The 21,025-nt window shown below is 39.1% G+C and overlaps 1 protein-coding gene and 1 pseudogene across 10 annotated transcripts in view; one reads left to right on the top strand and one right to left on the bottom strand.

The window, feature by feature from the left end:
- Positions 1–21,025, bottom strand: part of PDE4D (phosphodiesterase 4D) — a 1,594,380-nt gene that overhangs the window by 484,579 nt on the left and 1,088,776 nt on the right. The window lies entirely within an intron of this gene.
- Positions 807–6,933, top strand: LOC100407037 (T-complex protein 1 subunit epsilon pseudogene; annotated as a pseudogene). The gene has a single exon (XR_013532304.1). The product of XR_013532304.1 is annotated as a T-complex protein 1 subunit epsilon pseudogene (transcript).

Raw genomic sequence — 21,025 nt, 5'->3', positions numbered from 1 at the left:
AAGATATAAACTGTTGCCAATGTTCAGCTGCAAAATAATTTTCAACAGTAGGAACCAGTGGAAAGAATTAAAACACTTTAAACTTATTTCCAAATAACCAAATGTATAATTACAAAGTTGTAACATGAAAAATAATTATGCTACAAGTTCTTACTCTGTCAACTAGCTGGTTCAGTGAAGAGGAGGGGTCTTTGGCAAACAAGGTTCTATATTTGGTTGCTAGAGATTTTTAAAAATCTGTCAATTCATTCTTCTACCCCAACCAGCCAGCCAGCATTAGCTGAGCATCTACTATGTATCCATACAATAAATGGATGGCATAACTCCTATCTAGGAAAAAAAAGCATACAAGCCATTTGATGTCCAATTCATGCATCAAGACAGGACCGATTTCAATGGATAATATTATGAGATAGAGATAAAAGTGGTATAGCATCAGTCTTCTAGTTCATTATCATGCTGCTATGAAGAAATACCTGAGACTGGGTAAAGAAAAGAGGTTTAATTGACTCACAGCTTTGCATAATGGGGAAGCCTCAGGAAACTTACAATCATGGCAGAAGGAACCTTTTCACAGGGTGGCAGGAGAGAATGAGTGCCAGCAGGGGAAATGCTAGAAGTTTATAAAAGCAGCAGATCTCGTGAGAAACCCAATCACTATCACCAGAGCAGCATGGCAAAAACCACTCCCATGATTCAATTACCTCCCACAGGGTCCCTCCCACAACACATGGGGATTACGAGAACTATAATTCAAGATGAGATTTGGATGGGGACACAGACAAATCATATCACTGATTCTTTTTTTTAATATATATTTTATTGTGTTTTAGGTATTGGGGTACATGTGAAGAACATGCAAGATTATTGCAAAGGTACATACATGGCAATGTGGTTTGCTGCCTTCATCCCCATCACCTATATCTGGCATTTCTCCCCATGTTATCCCTCCCCAACTTCCTACCCTCCACTGTCCCTCCCCTAGACCCCTTGCACAGACCCCAGTGTGTGATGCTCCCCTCCCTGTGTCCATGTGTTCTCATTGTTCAACACCCGCCTATGAGTGAGAATATGCAGTGTTTGATTTTCTGTTCTTGTGTCAGTTTGCTGAGAATGATGGTTTCCAGGTTCATCCATGTCCCTACAAAGGACACAAACTCACCATTTTTTGTGGCTGCCTAATATTCCATGGTGTATATGTGCCACATTTTCCCTGTCTAGTCTATCCTCAATGAGCATTTGGGTTGGTTCCAAGTCTTTGCTATTGTAAACAGTGCTGCAATGAACATTTGTGTGCATGTGTCCTTATCATAGAATGATTTATAATCCTCTGGATATATACCCAGTAATGGGATTGCTGGGTCAAATGGATTCTCTATTTCTAGGTCCTTAAGGAATCGCCACACTGTCTTCCACAATGGTTGAACTAATTTACACTCCCATCAGCAGTGTAAAATGTTCCTATTTCTCTGCATCCGCTCCAGCATCTGTGGTCTCCAGATTTTTTAAATGATTGCCATTCTAACTGGCATGAGATGATATCTCAATGTAGTTTTGATGTGCATTTCTCTAATGATTCGTGATGGTGAGCATTTTTTCATATGTTTCTTGGCCTCATGTATGTCTTCTTTTTTAAAGTGTCTGTTCATATCCTTTGCCCACTTTTGAATGGGCTTGTTTTTTTCTTGTAAATCTGTTTTATTTCTTTGTAGATTCTGGGTATTAGCCCTTTGTCAGATGGGTAGATTGTAAATTTTTGTTCCCATTCTGTTTGTTGCCGTTTCACTCTAATGATTGTTTCTTTTGCTGTGTAGAAACTCTGGAGTTTAATTAGGTCCCATTTGTCTATTTTGGCTTTTGTTGCTATTGCTTTTGCTGTTTTAGTCATAAAGTCCTTGCCTATGCGTATGTCCTGAATGGTTTTGCCTAGGTTTTCTTCTAGGGTTTTTATGGTGTTAGGTCTTATGTTTAAGTCTTTAATCCATCTGGAGTTAATGTAAGGTGTCAGGAAGGGATCTAGTTTCTACTTTCTGCACATGGCTAGCCAGTTTTCCCAACACGTATCATTAAACAGGGAATCCTTTCCCCATTGCTTGTTTTTGTGAGGTTTGTCAAAGATCAGATTCTATTTGAAACCTTGTGGTTGGCTAATGTCACATCAAGCTTAATTCAGCTTATACCATCATGTACTGCTTTTTATTGTATTTTTAATGTTTCCTCTCCTAGACTGAACTCTAAAGCACAAGATAGGAAGATATGTAGTGTATTGTTTTTAAATTCACCATAGTGTCTTTTACACTGTTCTATACATATTGCTACAGTGCCGAGTATGCATCTCTGAACATAGTAGATGCTCAGTAAATATTTCTTACTAGAAAGACTTGCAACCATATTTTATGTTTGTTGACTTTTTAAACTAGGGGACTTTACTCTTCAGTTTGCCTAAATAGTATACAGTTATTGTCCTGGAATGATAATTAAACAGTGCCTCCTTTTACTCTTGAAATATTATTGTTTGGATTCTAAATTATCTGGTTATCTTCTGGCTCTGGAACTGCACACTTACAAGGTTGCCTCAGCCACTTGGCTGAATGCATCTCGGAGGCAAAGGCTGAGGGTTACTCATTATTGCTTCTCCAAATCTATTTCTCTACTCTACCTCTTCCAAGATCTACATCAATGGCCCAAGGAAAAAAACAGGCAATAAACTCATAATAAACTAAATCAGATTGAATAAATCTAGAAAACAAAAGTGTCCACATGGAGATAAATTAGGCAGGCAAATATCGACCTGAATGCTCTTCTAAATGTAAATGATACAAAAGTTGTGTCCTTGCATTTAAATCCATACAGCAGTGAAATATCATTGTCAATGTCAAATATCTCCAGATCCCCGAGTTTATTCAGCACAATTACAAAGTTATTTGTATGGAGGGAGAGATCAAGAATGAGTGTGTTGAGGCCAGTTGCAATGGCTCACACCTGTAATCCCAGCTCTTTGCAAGGCAGAGGTGGGCAGATCACCTGAGGTCAGGAGTTCCAGACCAGCCTGGACAACATAGTGAAACTCTGTCTCTACCAAAAATACAAAAATTAGCTGGGCATGGTGGTACACACCTGTAATCCCAGCTACTTGGGAGGCTGAGGCAGAAGAATCCCTTGAACCCAGGAGGCAGAGGTTGCAGTGAGTTGAGATCATGCCACTGTACTCTAGACAGGGTAACAAAGTGAGACTGTCTAAAAAATAAATAAAAATAGGATGTTGGTTTTAGAGCCAAGTGCCTTTGGGTTACCACCCTGCACTGCCATAAACAGCTTAGGTAACCCTGGTGAAGAAATGACACCTTTCTGATATCAGTTTCCATGACACTTAGGCCTTAGTCACTCAGTCAACAAATATTTATTAAGTTACTATTCTAGGTGCTGGGAACCCAGTAGCAAATAAAACAGGCAAATATTCCTGCTTTTATGGAACTGACATTCTAGTAGAGATAGGTAGTTGGACATAAATAAGCAAAATATATAAGAAATATGATAACTGATACAGAGAAAAATACATCAGGTAAGGAGCCCAAGGAGTTCAGGGATGGGATCAGAAGAGGGACTGCCTTGCTGCCATGAAGCGCTTGGGGTTGGGGTCTAGGGAACATGGGACGACTGAGAGGCTGGTCTTCCTGTGATGAGTGACTCAAAAAGGGATAAACGGACAGAAAAGACTCTATAGAGGTAAGCAGGTAGATGCAGGCATGGGCGGTACTTGGTACGCTCCTTGTTAAGTAAATTAGGAAGTGAGTGAATGAATGAATGCCTTCAATAGATATTAGCTGCCGTCCTAAGAGAGCATATCTGTCACTTAAGAAAATAATCCAATGACGCTAACGTGACCTAGGGCTTAACCACTATTAAGATTTTATAAGTTTCTAAACTGAAACATCCCTCTTAATTAATGAAAGAGATTTATTTTTTTCTGCCATGATTCATTCCTTTCATGATAGACTATTGCTATGTTAGGCATTAGATAACTTAATATACGCAACTGTGATTTAGCAGTCACTTAAAATTGTCCTGCTAAATTTGAAGAATTAATCCCAAATCCAGGTAAAAAGGACATAAAGGCAATTATGGAAAAAATAAAGTGGTGACAAATTAAGAGTAAATTAATTACAAGTAGCATAAGACCTTACTAACTACCTTAATTATTTAGCAACACAAACTGGTGCTAACATTTTTAACAACTTTACTTATTGCCCTCAGAAAAATAATCAGTTACAAATGCATAGAATAGTCACTCCTGATAACAATCATAGCTAGTACCTATTGAACATCTACTTGGTTCCATCAAGCACTATTCTAAGAATTTTTCATGCAACAGATCTTCATAGTTAAAAGGTTCATTAGAAGCCATGGGAAATGCAGCCGTCCCCTAATGCTTGAACAGCCTTAAAGGAAAAGCAAGTATCTGGTTCTGGCATGAGGAGCCTTGCTTCATGGTGCAGTTTGCTTATTTTTGAGCAGATCTGAATATTGAAAAGTTCTTTTTACCAAAGTAAATTTCATCTTTCTAAAAGTGCTGCCCCTTGACCTTAGTCATTCAAAAGCAAGCCTGAGTCTTATTTATTTATTTATTTTGAGGCAGCGTCTCACTCTGTCACCCAGGCAGAAGAAAGTGGTGTGACCTCAGCTCACTGCAGCCTCTAAAGCCTGGGCTCCAGCAATCCTTCCACCTCAGCCTCCTAGTAGCTGGAATTACAGATACGGACCACTGCCCCAACCAATCTTTAAATTTTTAGTAGAGACAGGGGTTCACCATGTTGCCCATGCTGGTTGTGAACTCCTGGACTCAAGCGATTCTCCTGCCCTGGCCTCCCAAAGTACTGGGATTACAGGCGTGAGCCATCGCACCCGGCCCTAAATCTTTTTAATATGACAGCCTCAGATTATCTAAAGAGGAGTTTTTATTCTCTCCCTTTTCCAGGCTACATCAGTCTTAGTTCTTTTGGCAGTTCCTAATATTTCATGATTACCAGATGCTTCACTGTCCTGGCAACATGCTTCTGGACTGATTGCTGCTTGTTGATTCTCCTTAACCTGTGGCATCTGAAATGAATCCCACACTCCAGGTGTGATATGACTATTGCATGGCAGAGAATGTGTCGGCTTCATTTCCCTGCTGTACATCTATGAATAAAGGCTTAAGAGAGAATTCCTCATGAAGTAACTCCTGCTGCTGCACTATGGCATCCATGGGGACCCTTGCCTTCGCTGAATATGGGCGGTCTTTCCTTATCATCAAGGATCAAGACCGCAAGTCCCGTCTTATGGGCCTTGAGGCCCTCAAGTCTCATATAATGGCGGCAAAGGCTGTGGCAAATACAATGAGAACGTCGCTTGAACCAAATGGGCTGGATAAGATGATGGTGGATAAGGATGGCGATGTAACTGTAACTAATGATGGCCCCACCATCTTAAGCATGATGGATGTCGATCATCAGATTGCCAAGCTCATGGTGGAACTATCCAAGTCTCAGGATGATGAAATTGGAGACGGAACCACAGGAGTGGTTGTCCTGGCTGGTGCCTTGTTAGAAGAAGCCGAGCAGTTGCTAGACCGAGGCATTCACCCAATCAGAATAGCTGATGGCTATGAGCAGGCTGCCCGCGTTGCTATTGAACACCTGGACAAGATCAGCAATAGCATCCTTGTTGACATAAAGGACACCGAACCCCTGATTCAGACTGCAAAAACCACGCTGGGCTCCAAAGTGGTCAACAGTTGTCACCGACAAATGGCCGAGATCGCTGTGAATGCCGTCCTCACTGTAGCAGACATGGAGCGCAGAGATGTGGACTTTGAGCTTATCAAAGTAGAAGGCAAAGTGGGTGGCAGGCTGGAGGACACTAAGCTGATTAAGGGCGTGATCGTAGACAAGGATTTCAGTCACCCGCAGATGCCGAAAAAAGTGGAAGATGCTAAGATTGCAATTCTCACATGTCCATTCGAACCACCCAAACCAAAAACAAAGCATAAGCTGGATGTGACCTCTGTAGAAGATTATAAAGCCCTTCAGAAATATGAAAAGGAGAAATTTGAAGAGATGATTCAACAGATTAAGGAGACTGGTGCTAACCTAGCAATTTGTCAGTGGGGCTTTGATGATGAAGCAAATCACTTACTTCTTCAGAACAACTTGCCTGCGGTGCGCTGGGTAGGAGGACCTGAAATTGAGCTGATTGCCATTGCAACAGGAGGGCGGATCGTCCCCAGGTTCTCAGAGCTCACAGCCAAGAAGCTGGGCTTTGCTGGTCTTGTACAGGAGATCTCATTTGGAACGACTAAGGATAAAATGCTGGTCATCGAGCAGTGTAAGAACTCCAGAGCCGTAACCATTTTTATTAGAGGAGGAAATAAGATGATCATTGAGGAGGCGAAACGATCCCTTCACGATGCTTTGTGTGTCATCCGGAACCTCATCCGTGATAATCGTGTGGTGTATGGAGGAGGGGCTGCTGAGATATCCTGTGCCCTGGCAGTTAGCCAAGAGGCAGATAAGTGCCCCACCTTAGAACAGTATGCCATGAGAGCGTTTGCTGATGCACTGGAGGTCATCCCCATGGCCCTATCTGAAAACAGTGGCATGAATCCCATCCAGACTATGACCGAAGTCCAAGCCAGACAAGTGAAGGAGATGAACCCTGCTCTTGGCATCGACTGTTTGCACAGGGGGACAAATGATATGAAGCAACAGCATGTCATAGAAACCTTGATTGGCAAAAAGCAACAAATATCTCTTGCGACACAAATGGTTAGAATGATTTTGAAGATTGATGACATTCGTAAGCCTGGAGAATCTGAAGAATGAAGACATGGAGATACTATGTAGTAAGATCTACTGTGATTAAATAAATGGGTGTCTTGCAAAAAAAAAAAAAAAAGAGAGAGAATTCCTCACATATTCTTAATTTACCCATATTCTTGCCATTGCGTTTGGGCCTCTACCATCTGATTCTAATTAACTGTGAACTTGAAATTGTAGTCATTTTTATTAGCAATCTTAAATAACTATTGACCCCTACTTTGCATTCCAGTATATTTACTCACTCTTCATGTTTTTGTATATTTGTTTGATTGGATGAATAGTCTTCCATGTAGGCAAATATTTAGTCTTTACTCAGTATTCTTCATCTATGTTGTTCAACTAGGAAGAAACACACTTAATAGCATTTTTATCCAACTCATATATCCATTATATGTACCATAAGGTACTTTTTCAAATATTTTACCAAAATAAAAAATATACCATTTATGCAGCATATTCCTGGGTTACCAGACAAGTGATAGTAGATTATGGCTAATTTTGTATCACGTGGGAAATGCATATGATAACAATGGGCTTTGGGACCAGTTATTTTTATTAATGAGACATAAGGCTTTGTAAGAGAGAAGTAAAAAAAAATGATAGGCAGTATCTTGGAAGATCATTCGGATATTAAATTGACTTTGTAATAGGAAAAACCAATTTAGTTGAGAGCAAGGCAATGTAACTTGTGGGGAACATCAAATAATGAACACAGACTGGGGAATGAAAATGTCGTTTGACAACATCAAGTGTACATAACAGATAAGCTAGGGACAAATCAGCAAGTTCATAGCTTAATACAAACGCAAGGAGGTCAAATTGCAGTATCAGGGTCTTTGAGCTCATTTGCCCTTGAAAGAGATTAAATGAGAGCTCATACTGTGTGAAGAGTGACACCCAGAGAAAATTCACAGGAGAACATAATATGACTGAACAAATATTTAAATAAGTTGGGACCTTTTTGCCTGGAGATGAGAAGACAGTGGTGATTTAATGACATGTTTTGGAGACTTTCTGCAAAAATGAATGACGTCTATTACATTCTACTTTCTTTAGGAAAAACAAAAATATGTGATTTTAAAGAAAAGTAAAGGGAATAGATAGATACAGGAACTTAGGAAGGTTACCTGACAGTACAGTGTCATTAAGCACTGGGCTCTTGTTAAGGACATTTTCAAAAGATCTTCAGGGACGCATTTGTTCACACCCAATTGCCATAGAAGTTTACAGAGGAAAAGCCCAAGCTAAGAGTAGATCATTCATATCACTGAATTAGGTGTGGGTAGAAGTCATTGGCTCAGACCATCTTGCTACCAAAAGCAACTCTTTTTAACCTTTTCCCACCATTTTACATTATTAAAAAGTCAATCACTTAATTATAATTTATTTTGACCTTAGAAAAACCCAGCAGAGTGGGAAACTTAAATATATACATGAGAAAAATAAAATGGCCTCTGTCCTCACAAAGCTTACAATATTTTTGAGAAGAAATTACTTAAATACAATAAATTGGCAGTCAGTGTGAGATAGTACATACTGTGTGGTTCAAACATAAAATATGATGTGAGTTCAGGGAATGCAAAATCAATTCCCACTATGAAGTAAACTAATTGACTTTATACGACTCTTTTGCTAATATCATTAAAGGCAGATGACAAAATGCCTGGAAACAATTAATTGCAGTTTCTAGAATATGAATATGACAATCTATTTTTCTTATGAATAGACACAAAGAAGTAGATAAAGACAGCAAATGTTATACCTAAAGGCTTATACAATGTTACCTTCAAAGATGGCATGTTTGCAGTTTATTTTTTATTTCCATAAAGGAAATGGCAGAATTCCTGAAATGCATGTTCCATTTAGAAATAAAAGCATGTACTCTCCTTTCCAATACTGGAAAATCAATAGTGTGATTACGTGGAGACAGAAAAGACCAGGTCATCTGAATTAACAATGTCATTGCTATTATGAATAATAGAGAGCAGTTATCTGGAATTTATTTAACATGTGATTATTTTGCTATCATGAACAATGTTAATCCCCAAAGGAACAAATGGTACAACCATATTTTAAATTATTCAATGAAGTGTGGTTTTTAAGTCACAAATGTGTATTAGCAGAGTGAATACATTTTGAATTTAACCCTTGCTTATATCTTTGCTGTCATATAGTCTAAGAGATTACCGTAGTCAACTAAGAAGTGTCCTTTAATCTCTCTTGAACTTTTGGATACAACGATGATAGAAAATAGGTAATGAGGGAAAAAAATCACAGAATTGCATATGGACATTTTTTTTTAAAGAGAGAGAAACAAGAGAAATAGATGACTTGTTTGAGGTGGCACAACAGGGCAACACTAAGGTGGCAGTCTCTTCCCAGTGAGTCGGTAGGCACCAAACTATTGAGATCACATAGGAAAGTCCCTAAGCCCACTTTCTGGTGCTTCTCTGTAACGACACACTCTTCACAGGGAATTATAATTTTAGCAAGCTCTATGAATGCTTAGAAGATCACGATAGCCAGCGTACTTTGTCTTTTTCTTTGGGCTATTTATACTTAGAGCATGGTGAGAAAACAAGAGTGGGCTTCTCTGGGGTTTTTCTAACGATACCACATACAAACCCTGGACTTGGCTACAGATATTGATTGGGCCTTGCTCATAGATATGAGTAAACCGGATTATGATATTAATATTACAGAAAGGAAACAAAGGGAAATGGTTTGCCCTGAAACAGGTAATGTAAATTGGTCCTCCTTGGATCACATATGGACAGCAGGCCTGCATTTGCCAAACATATTTTTAATTTTGTTTTTCCTTTTGATTCAACATTTAAAGCACATAGAAAATACCACATTAAAGTTCAGATGTGGGCTTCTTTTGAATGTTTATGAGGTTCAAAACCTTGAGTTCCCCCCCTATCTAGGGTCAGCTATCTCCTTCAGATGGGGCAAGCATTCTTCAGTTTGACAATCCCCATTCAAGTTCTATAACTCAGATACATTTCCTCCTCCTAGTTCTATAAGTATTTGATTTGAAGACTTTTCAAGTAAAACGAAGTTAGGAAAAAGTAAATCTGCTATCACCTGGTCAAACTCTAACCAAAACATTAGCACCTTCAGAGAATGTCCTGTCCTTCCCACCACAATTTACTTGGTAGAAATAGTTCTACCAAGAACTATTTCAACTCTTTTTAAAACACTAAACCTGGAATTCCAATCAATCTGGAATTATCTCATTTGTTATGTATCAAAAATTCTCTAGTATATTATTTAAAAAACTGTTTTATTTATCAATGTAGACCTGTATTTAAATCAAGAACAATAAATACAGTCAATTTTAGTGAAGAAAGAATCATTCAATAGCACATTTTTCATGCATTCAAGAAACACATCAAGTTTAGGCTGGGAAATACTCTCCCAATGGTACTGACACATATTATTCATCTGGCTTATGGTGATATGGCTGAAATTTCTGATAATTCTGTTCCCAACATTTATATGCTATTAAATTGACCCTATTCGGACTGAACTCCATAAAAATACAGATTCTGTTGCAATTTGTCTGTAATTGTAAAGAAAATCAATTATTTAATCAGAATTTAAGATGTTCTACATGATCTTGATAATACCAATGACTTAGTCAAAATTATTTGACATCATACAGACAAAAATAACAAAGTAAATAGAATGTAACCTTTTCAAGTACTTTCCAGCAACATCTAAGCATAGTCTAAATCCAGTCTTTATCAAATGCTTCAGATTAGAGGCAATTTCATAGTTTAGGAATTATGTCATGTTGCTTATGTAGAATATAAATATTTATTTGCCTATATATGAAAAGAAGATATAATTCACCTTAGAAAAATATATTACTGCCATCTGCCTTACGATATAATTTCTTTTTGATGGCTGAAAATACAAAAGAAGAAGGGAAATCTTGATATACATCAGTTTTGTTTTTTTGATTTTTTGGGGGAGATGCAGTGTCACACTGTCATCTGGGCTGGAATGCAATGGCCTGATTTTGGCTCACTGCAACCTCCGCCTCCTGGGTTCAAGGGACTCTCCTGCCTCAGCCTCCTGAGTAACCGGGATTACAGGTGCCCAACACCATGCCCAGCTAATTTTTTGTATTTTTAGTAGAGGCAGGGTTTTACTATGTTGACCAGGCTGGTCACAAACTCCTGACCTTGTGATCCGCCCGCCTCAGCCTTCCAAAGTACTGAGATTACAGGTATGAGCCAACACACCTGGCCAATTTTTAAAGCAGTTTTTTTGCAGGCCCCATGGCCATACATAGCTGAGTGTTGACTAGCTATAAATGAATTCCCGTGGTTGGTTTAAAGATAGAGTCCCCAGTAACTAAATAACAGATATAATATCATTTGCCAGTTTTGGCTTCTGATATAACAGAGGTAATTGCTTCAAAAAGCATAATGTGAAAATATTTAAATTATAAATAGCTGTAAAGATAATTTAATTTGGTCACTGTGCTATCTGTATATACATGTATTATATAACATATACAATCTTTTATGTATAAAATTATATAAACAAATATCAATGGATATTTTATTTATATTCATTATAAGCACTTATTAAGTAACTTAATAATTTTAACACTTATAAGTGTTGATTCTTCAAACATGTATACCACATGCAAATTAAAAGCAATGTTTCCTAAATATTTATTTCAATGAAAAAAATATTATTTCTACTAGGACTAAAGGCATTTGTGACATTCTTTTTTGGAAATTAACATTACAGAACACTTCCAGTGTACATAAGAAAACTGCCTCTTAATTTTACAGTTACTTCCCATTTTACCTCAAAATTGCATTTGCTAACTGAATCATCTACTTTAATCATCAGACTTAATGCCAAAGGACTTTTGGCAGCTTCACAGAACCAGATAAACTTTCGACAGATGGAGATTTGTTATCAGTGAATTTCAGAAACTTGTAGCAAAGGGTCTTTTGAAGGTAAGTTCGAAAGGGGAATCCCTGAAACATTTGAACAATGGCAATAATCTCTTTTTTTGGAGACGGAGTTTCGCTCTTGTTACCCAGGTTGGAGTGCAATGGCGCGATCTCGGCTCACCGCAACCTCTGCCTCCTGGGTTCAGGCAATTCTGCCTCAGTCTCCCGAGTAGCTGGGATTACAGGCACGCGCCACCCATGCCCAGACAATTTTTTGTATTTTTAGTAGAGACGGGGTCTCACCACGTTGACCAGGATGGTCTCAATATCTTGACCTCATGATCCACCCGCCTTGGCCTCCCAAAGTGCTGGGATTACAGGCACGAGCCACCGCGCCCGGCCTAACAATGGCAATATTCTTGAGACATTACTAGTACGGAGTTCCCCACAGGCATCATTTAGAAAGGCTCAAACTCCATTAGATTAATGGGTAAGTTCTGTTGTGTTCTAGCCAATCTTTCTGCCTCTTTTCTCTTCTGTTTCTTCGCATTTTTAAAATGGTAAAATGAAATGTATGTAATTTCCAAATCAATGTCAGAGATTAACACTCCAATTAGACTTTTGGGTTGTGCAGATTTTAACACAATCACTAAAATGTCACATCACAAATGATGAAAAATTGTTATTGCTTTCACATTCCTTTAGTGTACATTCCTTTGCAGCATCCATGCAGATGCATTAGAGATTTGCTTTTTGGGGAACCTGATGAGGGTCACACTGGTCAGCCTGTGGGTGCTACATCTGCAGTTTACCACCCCAATTCTCTGGTGCTGTGAGATGAGTCAGACTTGGCAGTGGCCAAGCTTGATGTTATGTGGACTTTCAAGTTCGTGAAGCAAAATCCAAGGATCTTACCTTCACTCAACAAGGCTACAACTGATTCCATCAGGTGCTCTTTCCCTGATTTACTGCTCTGTACTTTTTCATCTACTAAGCTCCTAGTTATTCTTCAAGATTCCACTGTGATTTCTACTGTGCAATTGCTTGTGTAAGATTGGTTGCTGTAATGGAGAAAAGGTGACTGAAAAGCAAACACTCCCTCATTTAGCTATTAATTCACTAATAATCAATAAACACCTTTTAGGGTGTCTGTTGTGCACAAATCACATACTTGGGTCTCATCGATGAATATCACATTGCTCCTGCCCTCCAAGGGCCCATCACTGAGGAAAGGAGACAAGTAAACCAAGTACAATACAGTGTATAAAGTACCACTGGATAGATGCATGGGATTTTAAAGGCAGCCAAGAAGAAAAGGAATAGTAATTCATCAGAATGAGGAAGTTACATTAGATATAGCATTGGGGCAGTTCACAGAATGTACGTTAAAAACTTTAAGTACTTTTGTAATCAATTTGAAAGAATCTGATAGATTGTGTTATTGTCAAAATGTTTAAGAGCTTTCCAAAATCCATTCCTAGGCCGGGGTTATACTTCGTTCCCCATTAATACCAAGTTGACCTTGCAACCTACTTTGACCAATGGCATGTGCATGGAAGAAATATGTGGCATTTCTGAACAGAAATTTTAAAAAATCACTGCGTGGCCCTGCCATCTCCTAATTTCTTCTGCCTTCTCAGTATGGGCAGTTCATTTAAGGTTGGTTCCCAAATGAAAGGAACAGGTCAACATCAGCCAGCTAAGAACAGGTAACAAGAGCAAAAAATAAAACTGTGGCTATAGCAATTGAAAAATCAGGGTAGTTTGTAACCTACCCTGGGACGCATAAAATGGTACCAGAAACCAAAAGAAAAACAAAGAAAAAAATAAATAAAATGATACCTTCCCTAATCTTTCATGAGGTTTTTGACAATAAGCTTTAAGATTCTCTGGCTGCTATGTAAGGTGGGACTCTCCATGCCATGCTCCAACATTCCCTCAACCACACTGATGAGAAAGTTTTGCCTATTTCCATTCTCCATGTTCATTTCCCTGTGTTCTGGGGTCTGTTCTCTCACCTGTCTCTCCCCATCATTACTCCATTAATAAGTAGTGCTTGAGAGTGCAAGTTGAGTTGGCAATGAAGTCTTTTGAATTTTCAATACATCTGGGTATTATTTCAAGTATCATTACAACAGTAACACACTAAAGTTTACAACAGAAATCACTGCAGCCACAATTCAAAGAACAATCTTTTGCAGTAGTAAGTCTCAAATGCATTTGGTTTTGTTTCTGTGCCAACATGGAGAGTAAAAGTGAAGAATGTCGTAGTTTGAGAATATCCCTTTTTTGCCGGGTGGGGGAAGGACAGGGTCTCACTCTGTTACCCAGGCTAGAGTGCAGCGGCACAACTACTGCAGCCTTGACTTCAGGACTCACACAGTTGTCCCATTTCAGCCTCCTGGGTAGATGATACTACAGGTGTGTGCCACCATGCCCAGCTAATGTTTTCTATGTTTCACAGAGATGGGGTCTTGCTATGTTGCCCAGGCTAGTCTTGAACTCCTAGGCTCAAGTGATCCTCCCACCTTGGCCTCCCAAAGTGCTGGGACTACAGGAATAAACCACCATTCCCAGCAGCTTGTGAATATCAAGAACAAACTGCTCCGTAGGTGAGTACTTTACAATTTTCTACCTCCCGTCCACATGTTGTCTTCTGACCCCAAATCCAGGCTGAAAGGCCCTGCTTCATATAAGTGAAAGATTACTAATCAAAAAGCAATGCTTTTGATGCACCAAAACATACAAATACCGTTAATAGTCCTGTGTTCCACTGTGAACAGCATTAATGCCCTTCACCCAGAGTGTTGCAGCATCTTCCTGAGTTACCTGAGATCATCCTGCTTTGTACCTGCTGCTGGGTTTACTCCTGTCTTCTTGTGAAGTTAGTAATAGCCCCCCTTTTACTACTTGAGACAGCAAATTATTTGATCACTCCAAATCTACGTTCATTACCAAGAAATGTTGAGGCCCAGGAAAAGTTTGTGCTGGGATTTTCCACAGTGCTCTCTCATATTAAGCACATGTAGTTTTTCTCCCAAATCTATTCCTCCTAAAATTGATAAAACTTTAAAAATCTACCCAGTAAAATCTTGAACCCATTGTACAAAAGTATTCCTTATTTAACCTTGGAGCCTTTATATTAATTTTTCATATTAAACTTCCTTAGTTACCTCCCTCTTACCTGCCACAAATGTCTTTACTCATAGCATTCATGGTTTCCTTCACTGGACAGAGAAATGTATCAAATGATTTCAGTTTAGGAATCAAAAGAACAACCCTGTTTTCAGCATGTTAAAAATGCCTATATTCTATATGTGTAATTAGTTAGGAGTGGCAGGGAAAAAACAGCTACTTCATGGTCCACCCCCATTCCCAATCTACCCTACAAAACAGGGAGGAAACTCTACAGAATTATGCTTTCCTTGAATCACTTCAATTTGTACAACACTATTTACAGAACATTTATGAAGCAAAGATTTGAACTATTAATAATAGCTAACATTGCAGCTACCTGAAAGCACACATATCTCTATTAAATGGAAGCTGACTAGAGGATTCAGTTTCTATGTGTTTGCCATTTAGCAGTTATTTTTAAGCTATTCGGGTTATATGCACCATACTGATATACAGAGCAATGAAATTTCTGCTTTATGTTAAGATAAAATGCTAAACCAAAAGCTCTATTCTGACTATGCAAGTGATCACCTAGTGCCATCCAACATTTTTAAGGCAAAACATTTCAGAGAGATGGCATGTTATACACATTACACTTAGTGTGAGAACAAATAGTATGTTTGCTAAAATTTCTGTAGTGCCACAATCTTTCTTTGACCTATAAGCTATATGTAAGACTGAGGAATGTGTTAAGATTTTTTTCTCTAAAATAAAGTTATAGCTGGGTGCGGCAGCTCACACCCGTAATCCCAGCACTTTGGGAGGCTGAGACAGATGGATCACCAGGCCAGAAGTTCAAGACCAGCCTCGCCAAGATGGTGAAACTCTGTCTCTACTAAAAATACAAAAATTAGCCAGGGACGGTGGCAGATGCCTATAACCCCAGCTATTCAGGAGGCTAAGGCAGGAGAATTGCTTGAATCCAGGTGGCAGTGGTTGCAGTGAGCCAAGATTGCACCACTGCACTCCAGCCTGGACGATAGAGTGAGATACCGTCTCAAAAAAATAAATGAAATAAATAAATAAAGTTTCAATTCATAACAATAAGTTTACAACTCAATCACTCTGTCAGCATTGGCTGGTAACAAAAGGAACCTTGTGGGTCAGTACGTTAGCACTGAGTACACCGTTTCCATCTAGTGGCCAAAAGGTGACTGAGTGCTCTAAAGAGGTTGCACAGCATAAAGAATAAAAGGCAAGGTGGCTGATTTTTCTAAAACAACGTTCATCCAAGCGCTGTGCACACATTTTAAAATTCTAACAACTATTAATCAACTCACTTTCATTTTCTGCAAAGACTATAGCAAACGTCTTTTCTTCTCAAACACTTGAGTCCCCACTTCCCACACACAACAGATGATATTCCTACTCAAAGAGAAAATAGTAACCATCAAAAAGGAACATTCTCCATGTCCAGCCATCAAAGTGACAAACACATCTACTCCCACAGTCATCATTTCCATTTTCCCTCCTGTTACTACCTCAGACAAATCCTTCCACCTGGCTTTGCACCTCTGTCCTTCTCACATTCTCCGATACCCAGCTTCAGCCATTTTCCCCCTTATTCTTTTCCTCGTCTTTACCAAATCTTTTCCATAAGCATTCAGATGGAACCAGTTATTTTTCACTGTACATAATAAGATCCTTCTCAATTCCTACTTCTTTATCCAGATACTTCTTACCTCCTCCTCACTCTGAGCATAATTTCTTGAAATAATTTTGTTTATATTCACTATCTCGATTCTCCCTTCGTACTTACACCTCAACCCACTTCAATCTGGTTTCTGTTCCCACTATATGTAAATTTCTCCCATTGGATCACCAACTGACTTTTGTTTCACTAAACCAATGAACATTTGCAGAGCTATTGGCCACACCCTCCTTTCTGAAACACTCCTTTCCTTTGGCTTCCATAGCCACTTACTTTCTTGGTTTTCTTCTTAAGTCTGCCACTTACTTTCTTGGTTTTCTTCTTAAGTCTCTGTTTACATCTTTCATTTCAGTTTTGCCTTCAAATACTGGCAGTTCTTGGGCTTGAGACAGGGCTCTCTTGTTCTCCGAGTTTTGCTCCCCATTTAGTTGATCTTATTGGCTCAAATAACTTCTATGACCATCTGTAGATAGATAACTCCCAATCAATTTCTTTGGTCTGCATCTGCCTCCTGAGCTCCAGACACATATAGCACACCTGACTCCTGGACAGCTTCCCCTGGAGATAATCTACATATACCTCAAGTTCAATCATGGAACTCTTCCTCCTCTAATATTCCTTCTTACTGTGATTAGAACCCTAGCTACCCAGTTGCTCTGTTTTGAATCCTGAAAATAATCCTAACCCTTTCCTCAACCTCGTTTCATAGAGTCTATCAGTTACAAAGACACAGACTCCACATCCTAACTCTCTCAGATAAGCTCACTTTCCTCCCTGGCCAGTGCTGTCATTCTGTTCCACACCAACACCACTGTCCGCGACAATCTTCTAAATGGTTCCCTGCTTACATAACAAATAATTCTATACAATGCAGCCACTGACTTTAGAAAACACAAATGCTCAATCATTCCAATGTAATATCTTCCAATTACCTTGCGAGCCCTCAGATATTCTTGACCTTCTTTGTCTTGTATGTCACGTCCCAGCTCTCCACATCTTTTGGTTCTAAAATGTGCCTCATTTTCCTTCTCGTTGCACATGATCTAGAACAAGCTTGTCCAACCCATGAGGTCCAGGATGGCCTTGAATGGGGCCCAATACAAATTCGTAAACTTTCTTAAAACATTGAGATGTTTTTTGTGATTCTTTTTTTTTTTTTTTTTTTTTTTAGCTCATCAGCTATTATTAGTGTTGGTGTATTTTATGTGTGGCCAATTTTATATGTGACAATTCTTTCAATGTGGCCTAGAAAAACCAAAAGACTGGACGCTTCTGATCTAGAATATTCTTTCCTTCTCCGTTGATATACTTATATTGATACTTGAGGTTTTAGCCTAAATTTTACTTTCTCAGATAAACCTTCATTGACTACTTCTAATGTAGGATGTGTCTCTGCCACCTTTATCAAGGCTTTATCAAACAGCTTCCAACTAAGATAAAAGAAGCACTCTATGCATTTTAAAAGTAGTGAATTTAATAGATCTAATTCATTGCACTGGTGATGAAAGAGTTGAGATGCCAAATAGTGGACTGTGAGGCAACTTAGGGGTTAGAAACAACAGGAAGCAACTACCACCCCTGGCCTCGAACAAAAAAAGTAGGGCTGATGGATGGAGGGATTGGGGTCACCTGGCTGAGGATGGAACCATGGAGAAGACACAGCTACTGCCTGAGATGCTGCTTCAGGAAGAGGGAGTAAAACACTCTGGCTTCTCTGTTTTTCCTTCTCACCAAATGCTCACCAGTACCTCCGATGTGCTGCGTCTACCTAATAATTAACGGACATGGAAGTCTTGAGACCACAGCCTTCAGAGGTAGCCTCTGACAATATAGGCAGAGAAAAGGGCAATATGTGAGTCTGAGAATAAATAGGTCAAGGGTCAGCACAAAAAAATTCATCACATTTAACGTCATTACTCCTAAAGATTTTCTTCCACTCCAAACTGTAAGAATGAGGGCAAGGACTATGGTTCAACAAATTTTGTTTTAAATAGCAAAGTGACTGACACAGGCATATCTCATTTTATTGTGCTTTCTTTTGTTGTGCCTTGCAGAAACTGCATTTTTTTTTTTTTTTTTTACAAAATGATTTGGCAACCTTGTGTTGAGAGAGTCTATTGGCACCATTTTTCTAACAGCATGTACTACTCACTTCGTGTTTCTGTATCACATTTTGAAATTTCCTGCAATATTTCAAACTTTTAAAATTATTTTAAAACCTATTCTGGTGATCTGTAATCGGTGATTGTTGACGTTACCTTTGTAATTGTTTTGGGGTACCACAAACCATGGCTGTATAAGATGGCAAACTCAATTAATAAATGTTCTGTGTGTTCTGACTGCTCCACCAAGTGGCCATTCCGTCTCTCTCTCCTCAGTCCTTGCCATTTCCTGGGACACAGCAGTATTGAAATTAGGTCAATGAATACAATGGTCTCTAAGTGTTTGGGTAAAGAGGAGAGTAGCACATCTCTTACTTTAAATAAAAAGCTAGAAAAGATTAAGCTTCTTTACCAAGGCATGTCAAAAGCCAAGACAGACAGAGAGCTAGGCCTCTTGTACCAAATAGTTAGCCAAGTTGTGAATGCAAAAGTAGTATTTCTGAAGGAAATACAGAGTGCTACTGCAGTGAATATAAATAAGAAATTGAAACAGGCTTGTTGCTGAAATGGAAAAAGTTTGAATAGTCTGGATAGAAGATCAAACCAGCCACAATATTCCCTCAAGCAAAAGTCTAATCCAGAACAACACCTTGACTCTCTTCAACTCTACAAAGATTGAGAGAGATGAGGAAGCTGCAGAAGAAAAGGGTAAAGCTAGCAGAGATTGGTTCATGAGGTTTAAGGAAAATATTGCAAGAAATATCTCCATAACATAAAAGTGCAAAGTGAAGCAGCAAGTGCTGATATCAAAGCTACAGGAAGTTATCCAGAAGATCATTGAATATGGCTACACTGAACAACACATTTCTTATGCAGACAAAAGAGACTTTTATTGGAAGAAGATGCCAACTAGGACTTTCACAACAGGAAAGAAGAAGTCAATGCCTGGCTTCAAAGGACAGGCTGATCCTCTTGTTAGGGGCTAATGCAGCTGAGGATTTTAAGTTGAAGCCCATGCTCACTTACCAGTCTAATAATACAGGGGCCATTCAGAATTATAGTAAATCTATTCTGCCTGTGCTCTGTACATGAAACAACAAAGCCTAGATGGCAGCACATCTGTTTACAGCATGATTTACTAGATATTTTTAAGCCCACTGTTGAGAACTACTGTTAAGAAATAAAAAGATTTTTAAAAATACTTTACTTCTCATTGACAACACACCTGGCCATCCAAGAGTTCTGATGGATTCATGATATGGTTTGGCGGTGTCTCCACCCAGATCTCACCTTGAATTGTAACTCCCACAATTCCCACATGTCATGGGAGAAAGCTGGCAGGAGCTGATTGAATTATGAGGGGGGGGGTCTTTCCTGCACTGTTCTCATGATAGTGAATGAGCCTTACAAGATCTGATGGTTTTAAAAACAGAAGTTTCCCTGCACAAGCTCTCTCTTTGCCTGCTGCTATACATGTAAAACGTGACTTGCTCCTCCTTGCCTTCTGCCATGATTGTGAGGTCTCCCCAGCCATGTGTAATTGTAAGTCTATTAAACCTGTTTTTCTTCCCAGTCTCAGGTATGTCATTATCAGGAGTGTAAAAACAGACTAATATAGTAAACTGGTACCAGTAGAGTGGTGTGTTGCTGAAAAGATACCAAAAAATGTGGAAGTGACTTTGGAACTGGACAACGGGCAGAGGTTGGAACAGTTTGGAGGGCTCAGAAGAGGACAGGGAAATGTGGGAAAGTTCAAAACTTCCTAGAGGCTTGTTAAATGGCTTTGACAAAAATGCTGATAGTGATATGAACAATAAGGTCCAGCCTGAGGTGGTCTCAGATGGAGATGAGGAACTTTTTGGGAACTGGAGCAAAGGTGACTCTTGTTATATTTTAGCAAATAGACTGCTGGGCATTTTGCCCCTGCCCTAGAGATTTGTGGAACTTTGAACTTGTAGGAAATGATTTAGGGTATCTGGTGGAAGAAATTTCTAAGCAGCAAAGCCTTCAAGATGTGACTTAGGTGCTGTTAAAGGCATTCAGTTTTATAAGGGAAGCAGAGCATAAAAGTTTGGAAAATTTGCAGCCTGACAATGCGACAGAAAAGAAAATCCAATTTTCTGAGGAGAAATTCAAGCCAGCTGCATAAATTTTCATAAGTAATGAGGAGTGAATTGTTAATACCAAGACAATGGGGAAAATGTCCTCAGGGCATATCTGAGGTCTTCATGGCAGCCTCTCCCATCACAAGCCTGGAGGCCTAGGAAGAAATAATGGTTTCACGGGCCTGGCCCAGGGTTACCATGCTGTGTGCAG

This window comes from Callithrix jacchus, chromosome 2 (assembly GCF_049354715.1).
Source record: "Callithrix jacchus isolate 240 chromosome 2, calJac240_pri, whole genome shotgun sequence".
In the NCBI taxonomy this organism is placed as follows: Eukaryota; Metazoa; Chordata; class Mammalia; order Primates; family Cebidae; genus Callithrix; species Callithrix jacchus.
The sequence above is the reverse complement of the archived record's forward strand: the minus strand, read 5'-3'. Positions and strand labels throughout refer to the sequence as shown.